Below are 25,841 nucleotides of genomic sequence, written 5' to 3' on the forward strand. Positions count from 1 at the left end.
GGATTATCCATCGAGAGCTACAAGGCCACTGCCAGAGCGTGCAGAGATGCGGTTAGAAAAGCAAAAGCCCAGCTCGAATTGAAACTGGCTGTAGACGTGAAAAATAACAAGAAAGGGTTCTTCAGACATGTCAGCCATAGGCAGAAAAAGAAGGAAAGCATAGCCCCACTGTTAAATGGAAAAGGAGAGTCAATCACCAACGATGCAGAAAAGGCAGAGGTCCTCAGCACTTTCTTCACCTCTGTCTTTACCAGCACTTTTGGGTCCCAGGCTTTGGGAACAAAATTGCTGATTGATCCAAGCACCGACCCACCATCAGTGAAGGAAGAGTTAGTATATGAATTACTACAGGAGCTTGACCCCTACAAATCATTGGGCCCTGATGCCATCCACCCAAGGGTGTTGAGAGAGCTGGCTGACATCATCGCCAGGCCACTCTCCACAATCTTTGAGAAGTCGTGGAGGACGGGGGGTGTCCCAGAGGACTGGAGGAAGGCAAATGTTACCCCTATCTACAAGAAAGGCTCGAGGGAGGATCCAGGTAACTATAGGCCCATCAGTCTTAATTCAATCCCTGGGAAAGTTATGGAACGAATCCTCCTGGGGGCCATCACAAGTCAAATGAAGCACATGATTGGGAAAAGCCAACATGGCTTCACTAAAGGCAGATCTTGCTTGACAAACCTGGTAGCCTTCTATGACAAAGTGACTTGCCTGGTTGACATGGGGCATGCAGTGGACATTGTCTACCTGGACGTCTCCAAGGCCTTTGATACAGTCCCCCACAGTCTCCTCCTGGAGAAATTGATGTGTTACGGCCTAGACAAGTGGTCTGTGCAGTGGGTGGGGAACTGGCTGACGGGCCGCACCCAAAGGGTGGTGATAAATAGCTCCTTTTCCAAGTGGCAACCTGTCACTAGTGGGGTCCCCCAGGGATCGATATTGGGCCCAATGTTACTCAATATCTTTATAAGTGATCTGGATACTGGCATCAAGTGTAGCCTGATGAAGTTTGCAGATGACACCAAACTGAGTGGGGAAGTAGACCTCCAGAAGGGAGAGCTGCTCTGCAGGAAGACCTGGATAGGCTGGAAGAGTGGGCCAGCAAGAACCTTATGAAGTTCAACAAGGACAAGTGTAAGGTCATGCACCTGGGAAAACATAATCTGGGAGTGCAGCACAGGCTGGGATCCACCTGGCTGGAGAGCAGCTCTGTGGAAAGGGACCTGGGGGTCCTGGTGGACAGAAAGCTCAACATGAGTGAACAGTGTGCTGCTGCAGCCAAGAAGGCCAACAGGATGCTGGGTTGCATCAAAAAGGGCATTGCCAGCAGAGAGAAAGAAGTCATTATTCCACTCTACTCAGCGCTTGTCAGGCCACACCTGGGGTACTGTGTACAGTTCTGGTCCCCGCTATACAAAAAGGATGCAGACAGGCTGGAAGGGGTCCAGAGAAGGGCCACCAAGATGATCAAAGGACTGGGAAGCTGCCATATGAGGGTAGGCTGGGAGAACTGGGTTTGTTCAGCCTTGCAAAAAGGAGGCTTCGAGGGGATCTCATCTCCATGTACTAGTACTTGAGGGGCAGCTACAAAGAAGATGGAGACTCTCTTTTTACATGGAGTCACGTGGAGAGGACAAGGGGGAATGGACACAAGTTGCTCTTGGGGAGTTTCCAATTGGACACGAGGGGAAAATTTTTCACAGTGAGGACAGTCACCATCGGAATAATCTTCCCAGGGAAGTGGTTGACTCGGCCACGTTGGACACCTTCAAGAGTCGTCTGGGCAGGGTGCTGGGCCATCTTGTCTAGACTGCGCTCTTCCTAGGAAGGTTGGACTAGATGATCCCTGAGGTCCCTTCCAACCTGTGATTCTGTGAGGTCATCTATAAAATAAGTCAGTTTATACACCTAAATTTAAGCATACACTTAAGTACTTTGGTATACTGAGACCCAGACAATTACACTACTTACCGCTTTTGATTGATTCCTAAATTGTGAGCTGGACATGTCACTGCTCAGATTTTTCCCCCTTCTCTGTTGTGATTGAGTATCTCCACTGATTCTCGTCACCTGATTATTTCCTAATTCTGTTAGGAAAAGTAACCTGTTAGATCATCTAAAGTGTTTTGCTTTTACCAGGATAACCACCTCTGCAATCATTTTAAGTCTTATCAGGATTTGGCAAGATCAACACTACACAAGTCCTTTCCCTTTCTCCATTTAAAAAAGTGTAATTTAAAGATAAATTGCTCTGACTATACTACCTCTTTCCCTCTAGCTTTTCCTTTCTTCCCCATTTCCAGTTTTGAACTGGCTTTTCCAAGCCTTTCTTGTCTTGATTTTGCTAGTATCTGCAAATCGAATGGATCACCTTTCCACTTATTTCACAAATTTAGTGTAGTTCTCTTATAACTGTACTGGTTTTTTAGGGGAAACCATGATAAGAATGAAATCAAACACAAAATTTGCCCTTGAGATCCAGAACTGCAGACCCTTATGAATACTTAAAAATGAAAAATTAAAAAAGAGGATCTTTAGTCATAGGAGGGCTGACATACCAACACACTTCTACTGCATTTGAAAATCAAAGAACCCTTATTTAGACTAGATAGACTAGACTAGACTAGAATCTTTTTAGTTGGAAGGAACCCAGAACAATCATGTGGTCCAACTACTTGACCAGTTCAGGGCTGACCAGAAGTTGAAGCATGTTATTAAGGCCATTGTCCAAATGCTCCTTAAATACTGACAGGCTTGGGGCATTGGCCACCTCCCTACAAAGCCTGTTCCAGTGTTTGATGATCCTCTCTGTAAAGAAAGGCTTTCTGATGTCCAGTCCAAACCTCCTCTGGCGCAGCCCTGAACCATTCCCAGGTGTCCTTTCGCCTTAGTCTCCCAATCTTTCTGTGGAGGCAGAGGAAGCAACTGGATAAGTTTAGGGCCAAATTGCCCCCTTGGTTCAGCCCTGTGAAGATGGCAGTGAAATGTAATACCTGTACTGTAAGGCTTTGTAATAAAAATAACAAATAGTATGGCCTTTCCCAGCTATTCACATGGGAGGGACAAGACTGAATCAAACTCTAAGGGACTCTTTTCCTTTCTGTGTCATTGGGCACCAATGAAAAGAGTCTAGTCCCATTGCCCTGACACCCACCCTTTATATATAAAAGTATTGATGAGATCCCCCCTCAGTCTTCTCTTGTCCAGGCTGAACAAACCCAGGTCTCTCAGCCTTTCCTCATAAGGGAGATGCTCCAGTCCCCTGATCATCTCGGCAGCTCTCCACTGGACTGGCTCAAGCAGTTCCCTGTCCTTCTTAAACTGGGGGACCCAGAACTGGGCACAGCACTCCAGATGTGGTCTCACTAGGGCAGAGTAGAGAGGGAGGATAACCTCTCTCGACCTGCTGGCCACATTCCTTGTAATGCAGCCCAGGATACTGTTGGCCTTCTTGGCCACAAGGGCACATTGCTGGCTCATGGTCAGCTTGTTGTCCACCAGCACTCCCAGGTCCTTCTCAGCAGAGCCACTTTCCAGTAGTTCAGCCCCCAGCCTGTACTGGTGCATGGGGTTGTTCCTCCCCAGGTGCAGGACCTTGCACTTGCTCTTGTTGAATTTCCTCTGGTTCCCCTCGGCCCAGCTCTCCACGCTGTCCAGGTCTCGCTGGATGGCAGCACAGCCTTCTGGTGTATCAGCCACTCCTCCCAGCTTGGTATCATCAGTGAACTTGCTGAGGTTACGCTCTATCCCATCATCCAGGTCACTGATGAATATGTTGAAAAGGACTGGACCCAGCACAGACCCCTGGGGAACACTGCTAGTGACAGGCCTCCAACCAGACTCTTCCTTATTGGTCACGACGGTCTGAGCTCTGTTGTTCAGCCAGTTCTCAATCCACCTCACTGTCCACTCATCCAACCCACATTTCCTTAGCTTGCCTGTGAAGATGTAATGGGAGACAGTGTCAAATGCCTTACTGAGGTTGAGATAGACAACATCCACTGCCTTCCCTTCATCGGCCCAGCCAGTCACATCCTGGTGTGTACGTCATGGCCCAGTGCCATACATCAGAATATCACAGTTACCACAAAATTAGTGACAGAATTAGCAATGACCTGTGGGGAGTTTGATTTCAGGTGACTTGCTCAGCAGCTATCCCTTCTGTCCTTTCAGGCAGGTCACTGACTCACTCCGTGACTTCCCGTGGCTCCAACAAGAAGTCAGAATTCTGCACACAACAGTGCTTTGCTACGCAGCTGATTTATCCCTCAAAGTTCACCCTGGGCAGTGGTTGAGACAGGTCCTCCACCAACATAATACACAATCAAGTAATTAAGGACTGTATTGTAACGCATAAACATAAGATGGCTAATTTAATGTCCATCAGACAATAATAGCCTTGCTTTTGGCACCTTTATGAATAATCTGGTAACATTGCTTCCAGTAGTTTCATATAAAATACACGCACCCATCACAAACATTATGATTCCTACAGACCATCTCTAGAAGCTGTCTTCCATCAGAGTTCTCTCTCTGAAGGTGCCCCATGACACCAGTTTCAGCCCTGAGGTGGTTTCTGATGGATCATTGATGACTGCTCCTCCATCTGTTGCACTTCCACAAATGACAGCGTGACATGATGATTCACCAACATCCATCTTAGAAGATGGCAAAAGATGTGTTTTAAAAGCCACAAAAATGTTATTTTTATATTTATTCAGGATAATATCTTCTATATGTGTTTATTACAGCTGCAAGGGGGAGGCTATTAGCTATTCTATAGCTTCCCGTATTGGATGCTTGGGTCTTATTTGGATTCCAATATGCATCAGCCACAGAGGAATACCAGTTTTATGCTGGCTGCTATAGTCTCTAAATGCCATCATGCCAGGACCTTTGAAGTTCATTATGTTTTCTCTATTCCCTCCTAGACCTGTCACATTCATATGCTGGAGCTAATAATATAAAGTGAGCATATGGAGAGCCCTTCTTTTCTGTGTCAGCAGCAGCAGTGATTCAGTCTCTTACCACAACAAGCTGCTTTTGGCAGTGAAGGGTTTGTAAGCAAATGCAGTTTACAGGTTGTCTCATCCAGTGATGAGAAGTAGAGTTTTACTGCCTAATCTTCCCCATAAAGTCACATTTTCCCCAAACCATCTCTCCTCTCCCATGATCTCATTTCTCCCCCACTTCTAACACTTAATGATGTTTGTCTTCTTCATAAAACAGGAGCAACTCCAGCTCCTCATTTGTGACTGGACAAGGCATAATGGCTTAGAGCAAGGGAAGAAATTCCCTCATGAGGCTGCAATGTCATTTTGTTGTATGTGGAACAGTTACTCTCAAAGGCCTCTGCATAGCAGATGGATCATCAGTCTAATTTCCCGTAGTTCCTACCTTCTTAGCTTTTTCATGGCAATTAGCAAAGTGGTATCACTACCTACAGACTAAGAAAGGAAGCTGATATGTTCATGAAATGGAACCATGTATCTATTTGCACTATTAGGTATATTCTCCTGCCAGGTGTCCATACTGCCAAGCCAACTGATTTAATCATAAGCACTGCACTCAGCCTGGATTTCTGTGTGATCTCTCCTATCCTTCAGCCATTTCCTTCTTTACTGAAAAGTGTAGCAGTTCCCTTACTGTACCTCAGAAGATGGCCTGGCAGTGTTCCTCAGACCTGCACAGCCTGGATAAGCACACATCAAGAATTATTCTTGTAGGCATTTATAAGCAATAATAACCTTGCCATCAAATGGCAACCTGAAACACTGCTGTTTCAGTGCTCTGAGTACTCTCAGCTGTTACTTGCAGTGGGTCTGCCCTGATGCTAACTGACATTGGAAGAAAGGCTTTCAGAAGTTGTAGTGGGTTGAGATAAATGCAGCACGGACTTGTGATAGATCAGTATCTCCACGGATTTACTTTGTGGTGGTCTCTTTGAATATTCAGATTTGTAAAAAATTATATCAAACAGAAATTGCTTAACTCATTCCAGAAGCATCTTCAGCTCCTGAAATTATTTCCCAGTTGTAACTCTGTTCAATGAATTTCAATAGAAAAGAGGAGAGAGAAGCCTATTGTGAATGGTGGGGCTAGTACCCCTAGAAAGTTCACTGGAAATTATTCACGCCATTTGCACTTGTTTTGCTTCAATTTCCTGCTGATAAATGCATTCGCCAGCCATTCAGTTAAGGAGGAGATGATGACACCTTATTCAGGTAACACCCCTAACTGTGATTAACAAAGATATACTTAAAACACAGCATGCCTACCCAGTCAACATGTGCTTCCTTTGGTCTACAGCTTTCATTTACACTTCATATAATTTAGAAAAGGCAATATACTGCTAAGTTAACAGCAGTATCATCAGTGCAATTGAATGTTTTGACTGGGAGGTGTTCTTTCTTCCAGCAGATGAGCTTGCTTTTGCTTTGACAGTTATTTTTCTGTAGAAGACTGTAAACCAGTGATTGTTCAACTGTGCTGAATTAGATAAGTGACATTTTTCACTATCTTGAAAATACGCAGCTTTCGCAATTCTCCTTTTTTCATGATGCTAATCTATGTGCCATATCTGCATGATTAAGCCTTTTCCAGATGTAATTCCCACTCTTTTGCTCTAGGGTTGTGAAAATGTGAGGTTCGTGGCTTATTGCAATTATCAGTAGTAATACTGTTCACTCCTGAAGTACCTGCTTCCTACATTGCTATCTTTCCAAGCCTTGTTAGAAAATTCCCTGAAACTGTGAGTGGTTCTGCATTCAGCGAGGGAGGGCAGAGCCGGCATCCCCAGTCACTGCATCAGTTGTAGGGGCTGAGGAACACCTTGGGCTCTGGGGGAGCTCTGAGGTAGCTACTTCATCCATGGCACTTTCAGGCCTGCTCTTCCTCAGCAAGGTGTAAGCCAACAGAAATGGTGGGTGTAAGAAATGGAGAGCAAGAGGCCAGCTCAGGCTCTTCAAATTGTCTTTCAGAGGACCTTTCTTCTAGCACAGCCTGTGGAGGGAAACATGGAAGTTAGTCACCATAACTCAGCCATATAAGGCATTTAACTCCTCAAAGTACCTTCTGTATAAAATCAATATAGTAAAGTCTACTACTGAATGAGATACAGTTTCCAGCTGTTGTTCTTTTTAGGATAAAATTTCTGCTCTGGATTGCATTGTATTGTTGATCAAAAGAGAAACTAGGGGCAAGTTCTTCCCCAGAGAGCATTTACAGCGATCGCTGAAGAAAGTGTGATGCCAGGATTCCCCAGATGGCAGTATGCGTGCTTACCGATCTCCTTGGGAAGGCTGCTCTGAATGTACCATACCTACAACAAGCACAAGAAAAATCCTTACAGCAAATTACAGAATTTCTATTTACTTAATTTGTGTGTGCACCCAAACCCAATGAAAACTCATCTTTCACACTGTATTAATCAAAACCCTAAACAGGCGCACGCTTGCCGAGCTGGCTCAGCCCTCAACCTTCCCGTCTAAGTATTACAGAATGGGAAACTCACAATTTCAGCTCTCCCTTAGTCTCAGTCGTGATAGAAACTCTGTACTTAGTGCTGTGAATGATGCTTAGTACCATGTTGAGGCATGCCAGAACTGCAGATCCTGTCACATCTGATCACAGCCTGCCCTGAAGCCAGCTGCTGTGACTTACACAATTGCTAAAACAATCAGAAGGGGAAGGAAGCTGATATTTTTTTAACTGATACAAGCAATTGCCACTTGCTCAGAATAAGTGGAAAGTTTTAAAGACATTGAAAATATCAAGGATTCAACATGTGCCAGGAAACACTCACACAGTGCCCTTTCATAAAAGTTAGTCTTTCGTAGTAGTAAATGGATATGTTGATGCTTTGGAGAGAGCTTCTCTCTGGACAGCATTCATCTCTCTGGATAAGAACATACACTGCTACTAAGGTAATAAAGAAGTGTTTTCTGTAAAGGTCCCAACATCCCTGTGGACAACTGCTTAAGGTCAGTATTTCCCCAAATGTTGTCTTTCCAGTCAATAAGTGTCAGTGTTCCCACCAATGCAGCTTCATCCCATGTCACATTCTGCATTGTTTAGTCCTCAGCAAGTAAAACTAATTTGTGAGTTCCTTGCACATACTCACACTTAATAAAATTTATCCCACTGCCTGCAGATGCTCTGTGCTGTATCCCTGCTCTTCAAATATCCCTACTAGTCAGGTTTCCTGGCAGACAGGCACTGTTTATTCAAAGAAAATCATAGCCTGCGGCATAGAAATCTAGACAAATTAAATGCTCAGAAATGGCTTCAAACAGTAATCTATTTCTAGGACCACTTAATCATTTTAGAAGAATAACAAGAGAAATGCTGATGGTGCTAAAGCTGTGAATGGGCCATTGTCATGGTTTGACCCCAGCAGCAACTCAGCCTCACACAGCTGCTCGCTCACTCCCTCCGGTGGGATGGGGGAGAGAATCAGAAGAGTAAAAGTAAGAAAATTTGTGGGCTGAGATAAAGACATTTTAATAGGGAAAGCAACAGCTGTGCACACCAGCAAAACAAGACAAGGAATTCATTCAGTCCTTCCCGTGGGCAGGCGGGTGTTCAGCCATCTCCAGGAAAGCAGGGCTCCATCATGCATAACGGTGACTTGGGAAGACAAATGCCATCACTCCCAACAACTCCCCCTTCCTCCTTCTTCCCCAGCTCTATATGCTGAGCATGATGCCATATGGTGTGGGACACTCCTTGGGTCAGTTGGGGTCAGCTGTCCTGGCTGTGTCCCCTCCCAACCCCTGGTATCCCCCAGCCCCTCGTGGGTGGGGTGGGGTGAGGGGCAGGAAAGGCCTTGGCTCTGTGTAAGCCCTGCTCAGCAGGAATGAAACCATCCCTGGTTTATCAACACTGTTTCCAGCACGAATCCAAAACACAGCCCCATACCAGGTAATATGGAGAAAATTAACTCTACCCCAGCCAAACCGAGCAGAGTCATAAAGCTTCATCCCATGGAAATGGCTTCTCCACTAGTGCAGGGCAGGTATAGCCGGCTTCAACAGCTCTAGGTAGTTGTAACCACCAGGGGCAGAGGCTAAAGCCATGCAAGGGTGTCTGATGCATAGATAACAGTGAGAAGCAGGAAATCCTTCATTAGCTCCAGTCACTTAAATCAGAACCTGAGCTTTTACATTAAATGCTTCATTCACTCCCTGAGGTGTTTGTCCCTGGGCTGGAGGAAGCATCTCAGGTAGCAGTGGCTGTTGAAGCAGGAATGGGAGTGTGCTGGAGATTGGGTGCCTTTGTAGGAGTTTCTTTTCACTATCACATGCCTAAGGTTGGGAGAAAAGGCTTCAGGGCCTATGCGGTAAAAGAATGCCTCTAATTCGTATGAAATATAGCCTTTCCCTGCCGCAGCCTCCATCCCCCTTTGAATGGCAGTGAGGTGGGAACAAAGGCAGGTGGGCCTTCATACAGTGATACATCAAGGAAATTATCCTCCTGTAAACCCAGGCGAGGGCTGATATGTGTTGGGACCAGTATTGCACCTATCTTCTCTAGACATACCACACACATCTAACAAATGGAACTTTAAGCAGCTATGAAGAGAATTGTCCAGACACCAGCACTGCCTCCATTAGGTCCTTCAGTGCTAACTCCATCAGGAGTGTGTTGGGACAGATAAGAATTCATTTCCATATGTGTGCAATCCAGTCATATAGTGCTGCTGGCAGAAAATTCAACTCAATAAGCTAAAAATATTATTTCTCTCCTCAAACAAGTTCAATCAGAAGATGAAATTGGGGACTGTAACTAATGACTTTGTTTACTTTAAAGGGGCAGTCTTGAGCTTGTTGCCTCTCTCTACAAAACCTGGCCTCAAAGTGCTGCAAGGGGTTTACAGTGAGCGAGATCCCCCAGAACTTCTGCCCAAAAAGCCTCTCTGCCAGCACATAGCTGGAAGCGCTGTTTAATGTATAATCCTGCTAGCCAGCGTCAGTTAGGAATTTCTTGACCTCTGGGACAACCTTCATTAAAATAATTAAAAATATAAATCTTCAGCAAGAAATGGAAGGTCTGGGGAAATGGTCCATGCTGGATTGCTATTAAGAGTCTCTTCCGCTCAGTTGTTTCTCAGTAATCTCAGAGGAGAGCTGCAATAAGACATGCTACCTCAGTTTCATGTCCCAGCAATTAACTTCCTGACTAACAGCAAAGACTCTTCCGGCTCAAATGGCTGCAACTGGCAAAGTATAAGCAAAACCCCTCAAACTCCGCAGACTGCTCCTCATCCCGTAGCTTCATGAGCCAAGCTGCAATAATTTGCAGTTTATATAGTAAATACCTAAAATGTAATAACCCTAGAACTTGAAGGGAACCAGCCAGCTGCAGAGAAGTTTGGATCATTTGTTTTGAAAACATGATCTCACTAGCCATTTTTCCCCCCAGATCTTCAAAATGATTTGTTGGAAGTCTGGGAATTAGGTTAGGATGTTAAATAATTCTCACAAAAGGAAAGATAAGCTTGTTGGTGAATGTAGGCATGTTGGGTGCCGAAAGGGAGAAATCACAATACTCTGTATGTTTGGGCCAAGCCACCAAGCAGCAAAGGCCATTACATTATTGAAGAGCTGGGTACACTTCCACACTCAAGTTTGTACCTTCATCCACTCTCCATAGGAGGTATCTTGCTACTGTGTTTTCAGCAATTGCTGAAGAACACATTCCTTGGACCTGTTCTTCCTCTGAGGAGAGAGGTCCTTCCTTTTGACTATAAGAGCTATGTACCCTTTTCACTATGGGCACGGCACCTTTAACTGATACTCAGAAACCCTTTTTGGCTGGAGCCTTTTTGGTTTAAAGCCTTTGCACCTGCTTCTTCTTAGAAGACCAGAATAATATGTGAACCTCTGGAAGAATTTGTCTCTATTGATTAAAAGGGAGTGGGGGATAAATCCTGAGTGCATTTCCCCCACTGAGGTCAGAAGTAAGGAAAAGTTTCCAAAGAGCAGAGGGACTAGAAGGACTAGCCAGCAGAAGGAAGGCAAAAAGAATATCCAAAATTATGCCACTTGCTCCATGACAGTTTACTCTTTGAAGGAAACCTCTCTTTGGTCAAACTGTGAGCGATCCATGGCTTAGCAGAGTGGAATGAATGCCTTGTTTCCTCATGTTCCCCAAAGATGCTCTGTTCAAACCAATTTCTGCCAAAATCTCACAGCTATCTGTTTTGCCTGAAAATTTATTGCTGTATTTTTGGAAGTCCCAGGAGTGGGGTGGAGTGTTACAGTTTGAGTTATCTTCAGTGCTGCCACTGGGAATGCCAAGGAATACTATGGTGCTCCACCTGTCTGAATTTCAGAGGGAATAAATATAAAATTCCCTTGGGTGCAATTAAACCCTCAGGTTTCAATCACATGGAACTGATTCTCTTGCTTAATGACAGTTTATGCGTTGGCATTGTCTCAGAAAGTTTTTCAGAGGTAGCTTGTCTCATTTTCCTTTCCATTCTTCCCCAGAAAGGTAGAAATAAAAGCATGCTTGTGTTTCTCTGTGTCCTTGTTGCTCTGCTTCACCCAAGAAAGAGATAGGAGCAAGGATGTTTCTTCATGTAGCTCCCTGGGTAAGACAGAGCAGCCTTAAAGCTGTTCTAGTTAGCACAAAGCTGACCAAGAAAAGGCAAAACAGAGCCTCAGCCTCTGCACTGAAACACCCTGGGGCAGCAAAAAATGCTTCAGGGAAGATTTTCATGAATTACTGTGATGAGCAGAAAGTTCTCTTGTGCTGGTGCATTCCCTGAGAGTAACTTCCACTGGGTTAGATGTCTTTTTCATGCAAATGAAGTGGTATATGGGAATCAGAGTTCTATAATGTTTCCTCATTAGTCTTTCGATAAATGCACAAAGCTATGAAGTCGACATCTGAAAGTGTGTGTTTTTTCTCACTTGCTAATAATACTCAGTGATCAATTCCTCTGTCAGAAAGAAGCAATTGTCCATTTCCCTAGGAAGCATTAAAAGCCCCAGAGAAAGTCCTTATCTGGTTAAATAGCTCCCCATGAGTCAGGTACTCTCTTCTCTTTTCTTGAAAATAAAGAGAGAACTTGTTCAGAATTGGTAGCTAGTTCTGTAGGAAAGGGAGAGACCTATAGGAGGAAAGAGGTAGTTTCCATTATCTGGACTAGAGCAATAATCTCAGATGGATTAGTAAAATCCAGCAGTTGCTATCCCCAAAGGACAGAACTGCTGAAAGGTCTCTTGACTGCTGGTCCAATGCCAAGGAAGAAAAACACTTTTCATGCAGTGCCATTCAGCAAAACTGACAGTGTAGTGTGAGGGAAGGCCAAAGATGAATGATAATATCCCAAGATATACAACCCACTTGGAGCTGTTGAATCCCCCCCGCAAGGAAACAGTGGAAAGCTCTTTCTGCTTATTCCAGTTGATGTAGTTCTGCTCTTCATCTTTTTCCTCAAAAGCTGTGTTTTACTTTAAGGCAAAATCGCAGGAACTGGATGTGGTGATAAGCAATTCCTCTGCACTCCTTCTCCTTGGGCTCATTTAACTTGCTTGTTTTTATCTTCCTTTGCTTGTGTTAGCCTCAAAAGGAGCAAATATTGTCATTTTTTAATTTCCTCACATGTATACACAGGCATACATACACTCTCTTCAAAAACAACACAAGCAGCTTGGATTTTAGTGACAGAAATTGTGATGAACTTAGAATGGCAGAAACTGGCTTTCTGCTTGGATACAGTTACGATGGCTTGGCAGAGCCCTAACACATTGTGGGGTTCTGCTTCTGTACTGTCTCCACGGTGACATATTTCTGATCAGGAGCAGTTATTATATGCTATAACATTCTCCCTAATAGTTTCCTTATTCTTCACCAGCTCGTGCAGACTATTTTTCCCCATCCTATTTTATTGGAAAGTCTTTAAACTATTCCTAGTCACATGAGAAAATAGTTGTCTGCGTATTTTGGGCATTGAAGTAAAAAGTGATCTACATTCTTCCATCTCTTCATTAACCCATACCCTCATTTTAGGGTCATACAAGGACTGTTCGCTCTGTCCTTTCTTCATCTGCTGTTTATGAGGTAGTCTGAAATCGCTATTTCAGTGAAGACTGCTGATACCACTTGGAAAGCATAACTAACACGTGATGCTTCCCTAGCAGCAGATCTTGAGCTGATCTGCCACCGCCCCAGTGATACTCGTGCAGGTCTGCCCTCTTAAAGCCTTTGTACAGTCATGGCTTAGTAAGTGCAGACTCTGTACTTGGAAAGTTTTATATATGTTTGCATGAGGTGGACCGTGAAACTGAAACCTATTGGGCTTTTGTGCATTGTAAAGGAGAGGAGCACGTTTCTTGTCATGGCGAAGAAATGGCCCAGATAAAGGCTTGGGGTGATAAGTGGGATTTTATCTATCTGTGTGACTTTAACCTAGAAAGACTACTTCCATATTAGACCCCTGTGAAGCAGTTCTAGCAGAGTTCCTGTCAACACATGCAACCTGTAACGTCTTTTTATGCAGCCTCACTGCCTCTTTGGTTCACTTCCTCAATACAAACTCCTTACTAACTACAGATCTCCAGAGACATCACCCTACAAGGGAAACGAGTTGCATCAAAGCAGCAGATATGAAGTTTTAAAAAATGCAAAATCCTGGGATCCAGGGCAGTGCTCATGCTTCTTGGCACAGCTGGACAAAAGCACCAAGGGAAGGTAGAGATCGAAGTTGAAATTCTGATCAATGCCTGAAGGTGGAGAAGGAACTGGCAGCAGTTGGCTGCACCATACCAACTGACAGGAAGGGCATGCAATGAGGATAATGGTGGGAGATATCATCCATTGAGCATATTTGCCAGCAACAACCATTACTGGAAGGATTCACATACCTATCATAATTTGCCATCCTTTGCAGCAGGGGCAGGGCATATAGGTAGATGTCTTCTGGACAGATATATATAGCTAGATGCAGTCATGGTTTTGGATGATGGCTTTCTTCATAGCTTCAACAAGAATTTGCAGTCACATTGCTTAAGTCCATTAATAACTCTTCCTCTTTCCCAGGACCTCTCCTCTCCTGCTGTTAGCTAACATTTTGCTACAAAATTTTAAGAAGCAAATGCCACTTTGGTCTGACAATATGATTTATTTGCTCTGTACACCCACAACAAACACGTGCAGTGCTTGCCTGTCTACAGGAGATGCTTTTTCAAGGTATCTGTTGACTCTCTCACTAATCAACCACAGGTTACTAAATACTTTACATTCGGGGAACTTTCTGCTTGTTGGAATCCCAGTTCCACAAAGCCTTCTGGTGTCGTCACCTCCACACACAAGGGACCACAGATAGCCAAAACCAAAGAAGTGATTTTCTGTCAAGAAATGAAACAGAGCTGTAGCTTTTCCAGGCTTACTCAGAACTTAAACATTTTTTTCTACTAAATAAAATTGTGTTCAAATGATGTTAGAATAATTTATGTTCATCATTACTGTGCTATAAATAAAAAGAGCTGTACCCAGGGCTCTGGCCAAGTGACATGGCTCTGATAGTGTTACTACAGTTCCTCCTGGCATCGGAATGGAATGGCTGGGATTGCACTGGCTGGGATTGCACCAGCTGGGACAGAGACCATGGTTCAGAATAAATACAGACCATCTATCTATATCAGAGGGTCATGATTAGGCCTGCTTAGCAGTTGATTAAATGATTCCTGTGGGCTGTGATGCATATTCAGAGCCACTCAGAAAATGAGGGGTAATCATCACACTCAAAGTTTTTATGAAACAGTGAAGAAAGAAGATTTTGCCTAACATTTCCCTCACCAAAAAGATTGATTTCTCTACAGGAACCCCAAAGTACTGGAATATTTTGATAAAACCTGCAGCGTTCTTGTTGCCAGAAATGTTGCTGAGTACCTCCTCCATGTAGCACACTCCTGCACAGCTGCAGAAATCAGCTTGCAGAGAAGTGGATCATCTACCTTGGCTCAGCACAGCTGCCCTCAGTAAGAGGAGGGACAGCCATATCTTGGAGTGCCTGATCACACTCTAGCCTAACTTTCCACACAGAAGTAACTCCTCTTCACTTCAACACAGGCAATGTCATCCTTCACCTCTAAAACCTACCTTTGTTTTCCTCAAACCAGAATTAAAAGCAACAACCAAACAAATATGCATTTAAATAAATACATATGCATTTAAATAAATAGATATGCACTTAAACCAGTGGGAATTAAAATTCTGTTCATGCTGCCTGAATGCTATTACTGTGACCACCATGAAAGCGCTGCTCAGATCTCATAAAACACACTAAGGTCAGAATCCAGTGTCAACATTATATGTTGTTTTACTCATGTAGAAGTTGTCCATGTTCAAATACAAGCTAGAGCTCTGCTGTCACTGCCCGCTGCTGATCTGAAGGCCTGAGGCAGTGAATAATGCCCTGGCACTGTCAGCTGACGTTATACTGTGTGGGGAATAATCTCACGCTTCATTACGCCGTCCTACATGGGTGCAGTACTGGCAGACTGAAGGACATGATTAAAAGTGCTGGCTGAGCAATCTGGTGCAGTCTGGCACATCTTGTATTCCTTGTTCAGCAGCTAACTAAACTAGCATCTTCACTGGGATCTGGCAAGACTGCCTTTTGCTGTTCTGATAAAGTGAGCTACAGCTATTGAAAGAGAGAAAGAAAAGGATTTTAAAACCAGTGTGGTTTCTTTGCACACTTAGATGCAAGCCACATAGTTTAGAACAGAATGCTCTGCAAATGTATGTTTCTGTAGCTCCAAATAGTCACAGAATCACAGAATGGCAGGGGTTGGAAGGGGCCTCTGGAGATCGTCTTGTCCAAACCCCTGCTTGAGCAGGCACACCCAGAGCAAGGGGCACAGGACCACGCCAGGTGGGTTTTGAATGTCTCCAGGGAAAGAGACTCCACACCGTCCTTGGGCAGCCTGTTCCACTGTACAGTGTAGTACTTCATTCTTAATGACAGGTAGCAAGGTAAGAAAAATTAAATTGAACTTTTCTGCTACAAATTCACCAATAAATTATCTTCAGTGGATGCTGTACTCTTTCTGTGTGCCTAATTGTGGATACTAAATTTCCGCTCTGACTGGAATTTATGCAAGTCTTCCACTATGGAATCTGAGTTTCAAAGTAAAAAGTAGGGAAAGTATCTGCAGTTTTTCCACTGTGAAGTATCTTGTCAAGTCCAATGTTATTTTTATCAGCTGGATCTTCCTAGAGCGAAAGTGGCACTTCCCCCTTTCTTTAAATTTTCTTTTTCCGTTTTCCCATGTCTCATGAAATAGTCACTTATTCACAAAGTGGGGAGGAGATGAAAAATGCTTTAAAAACTGAAAGATGCTAAGCATTTTGAATGTTTTATTAAAATCTGCTAAATGCTGAGGTCTCATAGTCCCAACTGCATTAATAGAAAACAAAGATGCTCTGAAAATGAAGCCATTTATCTTCCATTTGTTTATTCTAGCCTGTCTTTCAACTGAGAAACAAACAAAAAAAAAGGTTGGAAACCTATGATCACCAGTGGAATGGAAATTCCCTATTTTGACCAATTTTAATCATGCTTAACCATGTAAGCAATGGTACCAAAATTCAGTGTGTTCATATACCAAGCTTGACAATGTTTGATTTAAGTCTGTGCATAAATGTTTTGCTAGATTAAGGTGTATCTCAGGAGAGTATTTACCCTTGCAGTTAAACTAGTTGACTCAGCTGCATTCACTGGAACTCATATTCATAATCCCTCCTCCACAAATCTCACACCATCCGCTGAAAGTTCAGTGTTCAGCTCCTGTTCCTTCTCATTTTACAAGGATTTCACTTTTGTGATCTAGCCTTTAAGTATAATTGAATCATTCTCATTTCAGGACATTATTTTGTATGGAAAAACAGATTATCAAATTCAGAGAGTCTGACAAAATTTCAAAGCATATGCAATGCAGTGTGTGATTAAATCGGGACGGTGTTCCCTCATCCCTACCCGCTGGACTGTGCCTAAGGGCTGTTTGCTAATTGCTAGCAGGACTTTGAAATGAAGAGCACTTGAGGACTGCACAGGACACAGCAGTTCAAACAGCACATTTAACCCTAGGAAATCAGATTAATGCCTGCTGGTGGGAGAGCCTGTTTTTCCTCCATCTTTTCTCATTGTCAACTTGGAAAACCACTTTCTTAGTTCTGTATATGCTCTGAGTCATGCCTCCATAATCCAGAGTAACCAAGATGAGAGAGGCCAGCTACTCTCTAGTCTCACAGCTGGTTGGCTGGTGCCTGAGGCTCCCTGTAAAATGATACTATCAGAGAAGGGTCAAGAGCAAAACATTTTCTCTTACAAAATCAAAAATTCATTTGGCCTCTATGACAGATGGCTCTTCCCACAATTTGGCAATAGTTCACTATAGCTAAAAATAACTATAAAAAAAAAAGAAAGAAAAATCAATACGTAAAATGCACATGGCTTCTGTGGCAATGATATATAGCCCTTAAATACAGATAAGAACTGCATTGCAGCTAGTAGTGTTGTAATTTTTTTCTACTAAAATAAGAATTGCAAAATGCTAACTTAGGAGGAAAAGCTGTATTGCTTTGCCTATGTTGGGGCATTCAACCAGTCATCTGCAGCTCACTTTTTGCAAAAAGTGAAATTTTTGGAGGCGTGAATGTATTAAAAGAGAGTGTTGATGGCTGCCATACCTGGGGATTTCAGTGCCACCAGCATAACTACAAAATGGACATGACAAGCTTGCAAATCTTGCCATGCTCACTTGGACCAGTCCTGCATGTAGGCAGAGGCTCTCCTTCAGTGTCCATTCCCATTCACCTGGTAACTGTGGTTGTCTGCCTCAATGCACATAGTTCATTTAGAATCATATAATCATGAAACAATTTTAGTTAAAGGGACTTTCATGGAGGTCTTACGGTCCAACCTCTGCTGAGAGCAGGTCAACTTCCAAGCTAGATCAGGATGATTACGGATTTATCCAGATGACTTTTGAATTATCTTCAAGGACAGAGATGACACAGTGTCTCCAGGGAACCTGTTCCAGTGTTTAACCATCCTGTAAAGGAATGTTGTCCTTATATCTATCTGGAACGATACCTTGCTGCACCTTGTGTCCATTCACTCTTGTTCTCTCACTGTGCACCTTTGAGGAGAGTCTTGCTCTGTCTTCTCTAACACCTTCCCCTAGGTTAGCAGGGGTGTGGGGATAGTTGACTAAATAGTTGCTAGAATTATAAACATCTGAAGACTGAGATGAAATCATGCTCATTAGAGGCATTTTGGATTCTGGAATCCATCCTCTCAAAGAGCCCAAGAGTTGGGACTTCAGTTGCAACATAAAACTTTGTGATCTCAAGGATTTTGCCAAAGAGTGAAGAGTGTGCAGTGATGATTTGCTGGCAAGCTGCCTTTTGTGCCAGCATGAGGCATGTGCCTGACTGCTGTGATGGAGATCACTTCTGTGAGGGACTTATAATTTCAACAGTGTTTCTGAAAAATACCACCTGTCCTTTCCCCAGAAGTCTCTTCTCAGCATACTTGGTAACAAAAAATTAATTATGAAAATAATGAGCAAGCATCAGACTTACTTGTCTTGAATAAAAACCAAGACATTGAGACTTAGAAGATCTGGGTCCCTCGACTAGGCATTTTGGTTAACCTATGGCAGGACTTACTGTCCCATGCAGTGCGAGAACAACTCAGAGACACCTCTGATGTCTGCACAGCATGCCATCCATGTACAGATACCAGCTTGGGTCCCAAAAACAGTGTCGCCACATGATTTTATGGCTGGGATAATAACCTGAGAGCACAGCCAAATGCCCTGTCTAGAGAGCTGATCTGCCACAGCTTTGCCACTTCCAGTTCTGGACGTAATGAATACTGCTGTTGAACAAATGCCAGTAAACAGCAAGTGAAGCTTTGGCATGCCAAATCAACTCATTTATTAAACAAACCCCAAAATAAAAAATATGACAACATGTAAACCCACAATGGAACCTTTTCATAACCAGTGAAATATTTTCACATATACAAAAATAAAATTAATCTCTGCTTCACTTGATTGACAACATTCATAATTTCTGCAAAGAAAACACTTATTGTTTCTCATTACAAAATAGATGGTAATTTCACAGACATCTGCCTACAAATAAGATTATATCTGAAGATCCTCAAAATGGCTTATGCACTAGACTGGAAATTAGAAATAGCTCTGAAGTGTTTGTAATACAAAGTAAGGAACACTGGATCATTAGAAACAGTGGGACGTGAGAAAATGCCAGAGGAATTCTACTCTGCCTTCTCTTCATGCTGTAAGTTAAAGATTTATTTGGTGGCATTGCCCCTTCCATTAGCTTTGCCTGTTTGCAGGAGGCAGTTTTGTCAAAGGGGGGTCTCCAGAGAATACTTCAGTCATGTTGTCTTCACACAGAAAAAATGTGCTTCAGAGGGAGAGGACATTGGAAAAGAACTTGTGGCTAATGGAAAGCTATGGGAAGTACAAGGATATCTTTGCCAGCTTTGGACAAGTCTCCAGGAGACAGTGTTAATACCAAACTTCTTAATTCTTCACTAATACAGGACAACAGATGAGGTACTGAAAAATCTGAGCACCTGAATTTAGAGGTTACCAAGTAGCTTACCTACAATGGCACGCCAAGGAGTTCAACCAAAGGCATCTCAAAAAGAAAAGAAAAAAAAATCATTAAAGAGAAAAAACATCATTTTCCATAAGAAAAGGGTTATGATGCTATTCAGTCCTCCTGTGATGTCCTCCCAGGTCTAATACATAGGCTCCCGGCTACTTGCCCTCTGCCTGTGTCACCGACACACCTCCAGCAGAGGAAGGCACACTACAATGCAGCAGCATCGTGACAAACAACAAAAGCCAAGCAAAACAACAGCCGTATCAATCCACCAGCTCAGTGTCTTGCCTCGGCAAGGGACAAAACCAAATAACTAGAGAAGAAAATACAAGCAATCTGCAAGCTCATGTTCACACCTTGCCATCTGCTTAGATGTTGCAGATCACTCTTTGAAAGTGGGGAACTTCATTTGGAGCTGTGAGATGCTTAATCACTCCTCTGTACCTTAGGAACTCTCTGTATTTCCAATGCATTGACCATTAGCCCTTCCTGACTCTCTGCTGTGATGTACAAAGCAGGGCTATTAATGACCATTCTCAACGATATGTCTTCCCTATAATATAACATAATATTAAGGCATCCTGACTCTTTGCTCCCACTGTTGTCTTCTGCTCACTGTAATAAAAATGCTGTTAGTCAGTCCTTTTCTCTAGGGAGAAGAGGTGCTAACACAGAGAAGGTGATTTATAGAAGACAAATGAGAAATGTTGAATAAATATCTCATTTAGGGCCTGACTGTGCTATTGCTATTCATGAAGAATAGTTGCTTACTCCCATCAGGACCTGCTCTTGGATTGGCCTTGACTTAGTTCTTGGCCTTAGCAAAGGCTGCAGAAAAGGCCCTTAAAAAGTAATGGATTTTCAGCAACATACGTGTTAAGCAAAACATCAAAACAGCTGACCTTAGCACAATAGCCCATTCCGCATTGCGGCAGGGAGAGCTTCCCTGGGCAAGGCCAGCAGCTCTTGTACAAGGCACAGGACAGGTCTTAGCTGTCAGTCTTAGTTCAGCCACCTGCTAGATAGTTCACTGTGTGGCTTGGCATCTCAAGAAGCAATATAACAACTAAAAATGTGAAAAGGAAAATTACATTAGCTGATGAACCTAACGTTTTTTTCTAATGCAGCCTGAGTCATTATTGCAGTTAGTAAGCCATATCTTACTGCTTTAGTCAAATGATTGCTACCATCATATATTCCCTTAAATCTATCACTATTCGAGGATGAATGCTGGAAATTCAGGCTCCTCATTATCCTCAAATGCCTCTGCTTTAGGTCAAAAGAGAAACACTACTTTTTTTTTTTTTTTTCTAAGCCATGAAACTGGGAAAGTTTTTCAAATACCAAATGCTGTTGCGGCAACTCTCATAGCCAGAGAACCAGCCAGACATCCATTTCATGGTTTTCCTGAAGGCAATGAGGCTGTGAAATACTCAGGGAAATGCAAAGCCCACCTTGCAAGATGAGGCTAGGACATCAACCCCAATGTTAATAGAGCTCACACACTTCTGCAAGGATGAAGATGAGTCTACGTCAAGCAAGAGACCCTGGGCATGTGGCCTGGAAAACATGTGGGTATGTCATACTGGGTTGTATCACTGCACTGTTGTATATACTCATTACTGACTCATCTCTAATAACACTTTGCTGGTACATCCTGGTTTTGTTGTAAGACATATTAGCAGTCAACAGTCTTTGATTGCTGTGAAATTTTGGTGAGTAATTTGGAAGGGATGCCCCCAGGACTTTACACCACTTTTATAAAATTTCATCAGCTGCATAAGGCTCATTTAGGGAATCCCCAGTAATCTCCTGTCTCATCACCGTTTATTTTCACATTTATTGAGATTGTCTCCATCTTTAAACCACCTTCCCCATTGTTTAGGACTGTGCCTTTTTTTTTTTTCTTTTTTCTTCTTTTGCATTTCTGAGGCTTTCTCCCACCTTTTACAGGTCACTCACAAAATTTTTACTTCTCCCAAAAGTCCAAGAATTCACCTCCCTGCCCGCCACAACACAGACAAAACTATTTACTATGAATGAAGCAGGATAAGACAGGAACATACATCTGCCAATGGCAGACTCTTCCTTATGGTAAATGGAAAAGGGTTTAGCTATCCTACGCTTACTGTGGGATGGTATAGGACATGATCCTGAATTTGGGCAATTACTTACAGCTGCTTTCCAGCCATACTTTTATTTATGCACAAGAAATCATTGGCAGGTCCATACCCATGGTTCCTCTACCTACGCTATGGGAATTACAGCACTGACCCTCCTAGTACCATGCTGCAGCACTAAAGCACGAAACTACTGACTTCAAAACACCACACTAATCTACACTGTGAATTTCCTGGCCTTGGTGGTTACTTAATGCTATTTATGAATGTTTACGCCTGTATTTAATTTCCTGTGGTGCTTGAAGTCCTTCTCTGAGACTTGCAAAAATGGCATCATATATTTCCCAGGGAACCTTTTGTTCAGCATAAATAAAACATTATGCAGCAGCTTCAATTTCCTGATACTTCAACATAAAACTTTTCTAAAATGCTAGATCCAGGGCAGCTGTAGGAGCAAAACAACATGTTGCTGAGGAGATTTCAGAGTCCAGTTTGTGCACTGAGTTCACTTAAACACCTTGATGCTCATGTGTTTCTTAAAGCTGCACCTTTAAGTGCAGTGTTAGGAAGCAGGGAAGTTATATAAAGCAAAAGTTGGGAAGGAAAACAATCAGAGCAGTGGCATTGTGTATGAATGGGGGGAAGCAGGCAACATAAGTATTAGAAAGGAGAGACAGAAGGAAGCAGCCAGGATGTCAGAAGTGTTTTGACTCCTTGGGTAAAGAAAAACATACTGATCTGCAAAATGTTTTGGAGAAGATTTGAGCAGGTAGAGCTCAAAAGAGACATGGACCAAAGACTGAGCCAACGAGTTGTTAAAAAGGTTTTCAATTTATTGTAGACTTAAAAAAAGAACAAGCCTTTTTTAACAGTGTGATTTTTTGTTTCCTCTGCTGCTACTCTGCTGTGACTAAAGAAGTTTTTAATCTCATCTTCTCAGTCTTCCTAGAGCCACAGCTGTGGGCTATGACAAAAAACAGTCTGTTTTCATGAAAATACCTGTGACTGGAATGAGGGGCAAGGAAGGACTTACAAAGGCTGTGAGAGAAAGCCCCAATTAGTGCATTTGCTAATTCATTGCACTTTCATTTTTTTAATTAGCAAACATGATGGAAAGAAGAAAAGCCAACAATACAGGCCACATCGTTGGATACTATAAACACCAATTTACACTAGCTAAGATTCTGGCCCCCTGATACTCCAAGGGGAAAGATACTTGTTTGCTATTTGGTTTGATATAAGTAGCAATTACCCCCTGGTTGCTGAGCTGAATTTTAGAGTTATGAGGCAAATTACTCGAGCAGGCACATTCCAAGTTATCTGTCATGCAACACCCTTTGTGCAGAGCTGCAAATTATCACTAACTGTGCATTAAAATAATATCTTTTCATTTTAGTCATACTGTACCAACTGCATATATACTTTCCCCTTCATGAAAGAATTCTGCTTTCCTGTCAGATGGGCTGCTCAACAAATCAGTCACCTAAATAGCACCCTAGACAGGTGAAAAAGCACAATGAATCCTTCCTTAAGGAGAAAAAATATGCTAATTTTCAGATCAAAGGGGGACCACTGGTCACAACTAATAATCTCTATATATTAATGAGGAAATTTTACTCCTGTTGGCATTCAGAGCTGAGGTAACTGGCTCCAAATGAACTCAGTTCCTTCCAAGCAGAGTGTTTGTTAATTTGGACAAAATAAGCAGGACACCACTGGGGTTTATTTCCCCATAGCTGTTCAGTGCTTCATGCAGTAGCTGTGAGACCGCACTGTATGACTGAGCCATCTGGACACATGTTTCAAAACTCTCACTTCAGAGTAACATTCATGCAGGTTTTTCCAAATCTCTCTAGAGCTTGTCCAAACAGAGAAGCTTTGTGCAAGGGAGTAGGCTGGACTGCACATCAGAGTACCCTTGTTTACTGGTAAATCCCACACAAGGACCAGTGCAGGAGCACCTCTTTGAAGGATAAATGCGTTAATCTTTCTCAGTCCTCCTTGCCAATAAAATTAGGTGTAAATGACTTATTGACATAGTCACTAGCAGACTGCCTGCCTGAAATGCTTTCCTATTCTTAGATGGAAGCTGCTCTATAAAATAAAAATATTTTTTACTTAGGCGACAAAATATGTTTTCATAATAATTAGTTCAGTAGAAATATCCTCATGCTATTCACTCAGTGAAAAACCAGAAAGACCAGTAGCTTGAAATTTTCTTAAAAATTACTCTGGCCAGAAAAGGAGTTAGAAATTGTATGTGATGAACCACATAATTCTGACTGTTTTAGTCTTAAGGGAAAAAAAATACAGGGCCACATCTGGATATTGATGGAACTATGCTGATGATGCCATGGCAGAATGTTGCATTTTTCATCCTTTCATTCCCACTGTGCTTGTTTATTCACATAAAAACGTGGAATAGCTTAGATAAAAATGCAGCTGAAACACATAATGAAGGCAGCAGCCATTTTCTTAAATCCACCAGAAGAGCTATTCCTGAATGAGATCTGTGGAGCTGAAAGCCCTGCCTGGCACTCAAGATATGACCCAAGTCATCAGAAAAGCAATTTTGTCCTTTGGCGATGGTCATAAATGGAAACACAGGGTATTGTGACTGAATATAAGGGGGGAAAATAGTTATTAGAGCAATTAAGCACAGGATCACATTGCCCAGAGAGGCCGTAGAGCCTCTGGCCTTGGAGGCTACTTTGCCTTGTCTGAGCAAAAACCTAAGCAATCTGATCTGAAGTCAGTATTGACCCCACTTTGAGCAGGAAGCTGGACCTGAGACCTTATGTGGGACCTTCCCACCACAATGATTATCTAATGCTATCAGGCATGAACAATCTTTGGTGTTTGTATTTGTGTTTAAAAATAGAGCCAGAGAAAATGGGTAATTCCTCCACTGAGAATTTAGAGTATCTTAATATAGTTCTTAAAATTTGTATTCAACAGTTTCAACATTTTGCCTAGATGAAAGCAAACACTGAGGATATCCTATCATGTACCCATTTAAGTTTTTGGGTTTTTTTTCCCTATACGCTTTTGCCTCAAGGAAGGAAAAGGAACATCTGTTCATTTGGCTACAGTTAAGGATTTAAATCTTCCCAGTCTTGAGGAGCGCTTCATAAACAAAGTCTGAGATCACTGGCTGTTCCCACAAAATTGTTTGTGTGAGCAGGCTAAGATGGTTGCAACAGCAGCAGCACTGAGCCTGCCGTGCAGTAGTAAGAAAACCTGCAGCAGCGTTCAGTCGGTGGCTTCAGAGGTTTGCCTTCTAGATAATGAGGGGTCTGGGGACATTCAGGACTATAATTCAGCCCTAGATCCAGTTTTTTGTTCTACAAGGAGATTCCAAATTTCAGACACACTCACAGACATACAAGAATTGTCATTCTCCAGTCAGCAGTTGGCTGTGTAAGAAAAGGGAATACAGACTGGTTGGCATTTGTGTCTCATCTATCTTCTGAGTCTTCCAGGATGAATTTGGTTACTCTGATGTAGGTAAATTACAGCAAAGCTGCATACAACCCCCTCTGAGCTGCCCCGTGACATACAACACAGGCGTTGATTGTACACAGGGGCAAGAGGCCACTGCCCCATCCATCCCCTCCCCACCTCCTGCTACACGCCTGGCAAAGCTGCCCCAGCCCGTGGCTCCTGTTGATAGGCTGCATCTGCCAACTCTTTTTGGAGGGGGCCAGTGGGGTTTAATGTCGTAGAGGCAGCTTCAACAAATTTACATGTCTCCTTTAAATACTGGACACAGAAAATACCAGAACTGTTTCCTGGATTCCCAGTTCTGAAAATGGGGCTTGAAACAAAATGACGTTAATGCCTCTTGTGCTCAAACAGTTGCATTCATCATCATCTCTGGGTTCAGGCAGAGGATGTAACTACTTTTCCAATGTGATTTGGGAAGACAGTGGGGTAGTGCAGAAGAAATAAATTGTCTCTGGATCTTTGGAGGCTTTGCTTCACAGAGGAGGCAATCTGAGTCCCCTCCACAAGCAACCCAGGAGAAAAATACTCAGAACCCTCTTTAGCAAAGAC

Source organism: Phalacrocorax carbo, chromosome 8, assembly GCF_963921805.1.
Source record: "Phalacrocorax carbo chromosome 8, bPhaCar2.1, whole genome shotgun sequence".
NCBI lineage: Eukaryota > Metazoa > Chordata > Aves > Suliformes > Phalacrocoracidae > Phalacrocorax > Phalacrocorax carbo.